Below are 4,977 nucleotides of genomic sequence, written 5' to 3'. Positions count from 1 at the left end.
TCTTAGTCATATTGTCTTCTATTGGTGGTTTTACTCAAAGGAGATATTTGTGAAGTGTTGTATTACTTTTGAATACTGTCCTGATGTCATATGGGCCACATATCTTTTGTATCTTTTCGGAGAGGCCTTTCACATAGGATAGACAGACTGTGGACAGTTTATCGGTTTCATCCTCTCTTTTCTTCATAATTGGTGTGGAGAGTATGCTTTTGGGGTAGTTATTGCTTAATAGATTGTTACTGAGCTTGATCATTTCTTCGTGGTGGCGGCGGCGGCAACAGTAGTAGTAGTAGTAGTAGTAGTATTTAATCTAAACTTCTTCATTAGCACTCATATGGAGATAAAGATGACCAGCAGTTTGGGTTTCATTTTTTACCTTCAGATATTCAGGTTGGACATCATACACTGAAATTCTTACAAGTCTGAGGCAGGGCTACCAAAATGTTATGGAAACTAATTTGCCTCATTTGACAAACCTATAAAAAAAATCATAAAAGTATTATCTTTCTTTTGGATCATTGTCTGAAATTGAAGAACTTCATATAAGCTGATGCCATTTCAAAGATGATAGTTGATGACAATTTGGTTGCTATAATTAAGCAAATGGAATGATTATATGCTGCCTTCTGTGAGGGCCTTTTTCTATTAGGGACTAGAGATTAGATTTATTTTATTCTCCAAACATATTTTGCTTCTCTACATTGTTTTGGAATTCTACATGTCTTTTCAATATTGGTAATTTGATGCAGCATTAAGAGGAAGAGACTTGATGGTCTGCAAGATTTTGATATACTAGTTTAATGTTTACAATTTCTGAATTGAAATGCCAGTGAGTTCAGTGTAGCATCCCATTTATTGAATCTTAATAACACAAGGAAAGTTGTTGAAGTTGTGTTGGTAGAAGTACCCACTACAGCTTTGATATTGAAACTAATGAAAGAGAAACTCTTTGTTTGTTTCTTGTATTGGACTCATATTTCATCATCATCATCATCATCGTCGTTTAATGTCTGATTTCCATACTGGCATGTGTTGGACGGTGTGACTGAGGACTGGCAAGCCAGATGGCTGCACCAGGCTTCAATCTGATCTGGCAGAGTTTCTACAGCTGGATGCCCTTCCCAACGTCAACCACTCCGAGAGTGTAGTGGGTGCTTTTACGTGCCACTGGCACGAGGGCCAGTCAGGTGGTACTGGCGATAGTCACACCCAAATGGTGGTTTTTATGTGTCACCTGCACAGGAGCCAGTCCAGCGGCACTAACATCGACCTCGCTCGAATGCTGTTTTTCATGTGCAACCAGCACAAATGCCAGTAAGGCAACGCTGGCAATAATCACGCTCAGACGGTTCTTTAAACGTTCCACTGGCACGGGTGCCAGTCAGGTGGTGCTGTCATTGGCCACGTCAGTGAATTTGATTTTGATTTCACTTGCCTCAACATGTCTTCGCAAGCAAAGTATAAATGGGCTGGTTACACCGCTGGCATAGTCCATGGGTTATGGTCTCACTTGGCTTGCCGGGTCTTCTCAAGCACAGCATATTTCAGAAGATCTCGGTCACTAGTCATTGCCTTGGTGAGGCCCAATTTTCGAAGGTCTTGCTTCACCACTTCATCCCAGGTCTTCCTCGGTCTATCTCTTCCACTGATTCCCTCAACTGCTAGGGTGTGACATTTTTTCACACAGCTATCCTCATCCATTCGCACCATGTGTCCATACCAGCGCAGTCGTCTCTGTTACACACTACATCTGACGCTTCTTAGGTCCAACTTTTCTCTCAAAGCAGTTACTTTCTGTTGTGTATGCACACTGACATTACACATCCAGCGGAGCATACTGGCTTCATTCCTTACAATCTCAGCAAAAAGATAAAAAGCAACACTCTTCAAATCAAACACTACCACTGTTTTCTTCTACATTGGCATGGGTTGGACAGGTGCATTAACCAAAAAGCCCAGATGCAGCTGTATCATAAAAGATTCAAAGTTTACAGTTTTTACTTCATTATCGCCTTTCTTAGTTTATCACTATCACGGCTACATTTCACCAACTTATGAACACTTTTACCTTGCATATGCTTAGTTGCACCAAATGAAGTGTAAAATTTCCACTTATTTTCTATCACTTTTAGTTACAAGCCTTCTATCAAGTCAAATTTCTTCAATGATTTGCAGGGTTTTAGTGAACATTGATTTCAAATTTGTCTTATGTAATCAACAAGTTCCATATTACAGAAGATAAAAAAATTCAAAATGAACAACCTGACAGTTTTCAAGCGGAGCTTCTTAACTTGGAATTTCTCTCAGCAATTTATTGATCTTATCTGGCTTATTCACACCCGACTTCTTGCAACAGACCTCAAAAATAGCAATGCTTTCACAAGTTTTGTCTATGCAGTTGCCTTATTATAAGTACAAAAACAATTAGCAGTTTTGAATGTCGTTCTGTAAGAAATATTTCAACATTCACAACTTCACTGTAATTTTCTAAAATGAGGAATTATAAATTATGTATTGTTATAGTCGGACTCAATATCTACTACATTGCTCTAGAAAATGTTTGATCAATTTTTGTGCTCCCTACAAACTGAATATGAAAATCTTTCAAATAATTAACTTATTATTTTAACAGAACTGTATAAGGTGCTGTAGAATAATGCTTTTTGCTGTCCCCAAACAAAGTTCTTCACATTACTGCTCTAGTAGCAGGATTTTCTTTTCTTGATTTTTAAAAGAGTATCATAGTGCTACGAATAGTCTATCGATCTCAAGAGGCATTCTTTTGATAAATAATTTGATCTTAAATTTAATTTGTGTCAAAATAGTTTCGTCGCTTTGAAATGGTGACCTGTTCCCTGACAAGACTTTGTGATGCTGATTTAAGAATTTTATTCACTTTAACAAATAAATCGATAAATAAAAGAACTTTGACCAAATCAAACTGTGTGGCAAAGCTATCTTGTCATAGGATGGAAAGTAGCAGTTAAATTCTTCCAGATAACATCTATAAATTAAAAAAGAATCGCATTGTAAAAAAAAATTGAAAAATCACAGTCAAAAGGGAGAAAATCAAACTTATGTGAGCGATCTATCCCAGACCTCTGCCCTGAAAAAATATGGTATGGTCATGGTTGGAATGTCTGCTCAACTGAAATTTACCTAGAGCTAAACAATATAGCTTGTAATGGAGAGGCTTGGACAAAAATTTAATTTCTTCAACAATTCTTTAGCAGACGAGCTGGTAATTTATTTAAGTACATCTAGTCCTGATTTTAAGATTAGCATCTTTTTTCGGTGAATAACTTCATCATCATCATCATCATCGTTTAACGTCCGCTTTCCATGCTAGCATGGGTTGGACGATTTGACTGAGGACTGGTGAAACCGGATGGCAACACCAGGCTCCAGTCTAATTTGGCAGAGTTTCTACAGCTGGATGCCCTTCCTAACGCCAACCACTCAGAGAGTGTAGTGGGTGCTTTTACGTGTCACCAAATATTTTCAGAAAAACGGCATCTATGCCATTCGCAATGAGTCAGATGGGTCAATACATAGTGAAAATATTTATATACAGAGAAACTAGATAACGAATGTATATATTTCCAAAAAATTGATTTGATTCAAAATATAACAAAATTTTCATAAAAAATACTTTCTTAGACGTTTTTTTTCTTTTTAAATGCCCAAATTGTTATTTGTCAGTTAATTAAAACAAAGCATTGAGTAATTACAACCAACTAATTTATTATTTTAGGTGGGGATGAAATGAAATGAAGAATTTAAAAGAGTAACAATGAAATGTCTAAGTCAATTATAAATGGTTTGTAACATAAGTGAGAGAAACTTCTAGAACATCCAATGAAAAGACATTTAATTCGCTAAATTACTAGATAATTTCCAACAAATATTTTTTAATTGGGACTTTAGCAAGTATAACAGATTAATAGTTTTGTTTGTATAAATTATTATAAAGCAAAAATAAGCAAGTCAGTAATAATGAAAGCAAGAAAACAAAAAACAGCATCATGCGGCATATGACAACAGAAAGAATTACTTTTATTCCTCTGTCAAATGTAGTGCTTATTTATTCATATTGTTTTGAATTAATTATCTTGTATCTTTAAGGCTTTAATGGTGTGACTATTTATTTTTAGAATGACGTTGTAAGGTAGGTGTGAGAAGTCAGATGTCTTGGGTATGAATATAAAACAGGTAGAATCCTCAGGCTTGATAAGGGCACATTCCAGGTCAGTTCTAAATGAGCAATGTTGTTGAAAGTCATACCATTTTGTCTTGTTTACTTACAGGAATAGTATTTCTAGATACTGCAAGATGTTTTGAATATTTTGCAACTTCTTTTAATGAAGTGGAGTATTATTGCCTGATTTTGAATTCGTCAATTTTGTCTTTCACCTTTCCAGGTTTGAGAAGATAATATTAGTCAAGTATTTAGAAAAATAACCCATAAAAATAACCCCATAGCTATCTCACACAAAATAATGACCTGGTAGCATGAAACTATACTTTCACTAAGGGTTTTATGTGTCTATGCAGTGACAATTTGATACAAACAACTTCTCAACCATCCTACCTTTCACCCAACAGTGAGGACATGATAGTTGGAGTGAGGGAGGGCTCCAGCACCACTCAGTTGTTTCATATTGTCAGCTAAGTAGACTGGAGGGAAATATACTGAACTGTTTTACTCAGGGGCATAATGTACCTCTTGGTCCAGGAACCAAAGCCATTACTTTATAATTGTGAAGTTAAAACCCTAAGTAGTAAACCACATTCTTTTATTGAGTTCTCTGGGCAAATAACTAGACTCCTACAAAATGTGTGATCTTGTGCATTGTTTATAAATTATTACTTTAATTTTCCTACAGTACAATGTTGGTTGAAAGAATTTGTTCTGGAATTATTCCAATGTTTTTCTCTGTTTTTGAATCAAACGTCTGAAACTTGATGTTGCTGTAG

Source organism: Octopus bimaculoides, chromosome 5 (genome assembly GCF_001194135.2).
Source record: "Octopus bimaculoides isolate UCB-OBI-ISO-001 chromosome 5, ASM119413v2, whole genome shotgun sequence".
Lineage (NCBI taxonomy): Eukaryota > Metazoa > Mollusca > Cephalopoda > Octopoda > Octopodidae > Octopus > Octopus bimaculoides.
The sequence above is the reverse complement of the archived record's forward strand: the minus strand, read 5'-3'. Positions refer to the sequence as shown.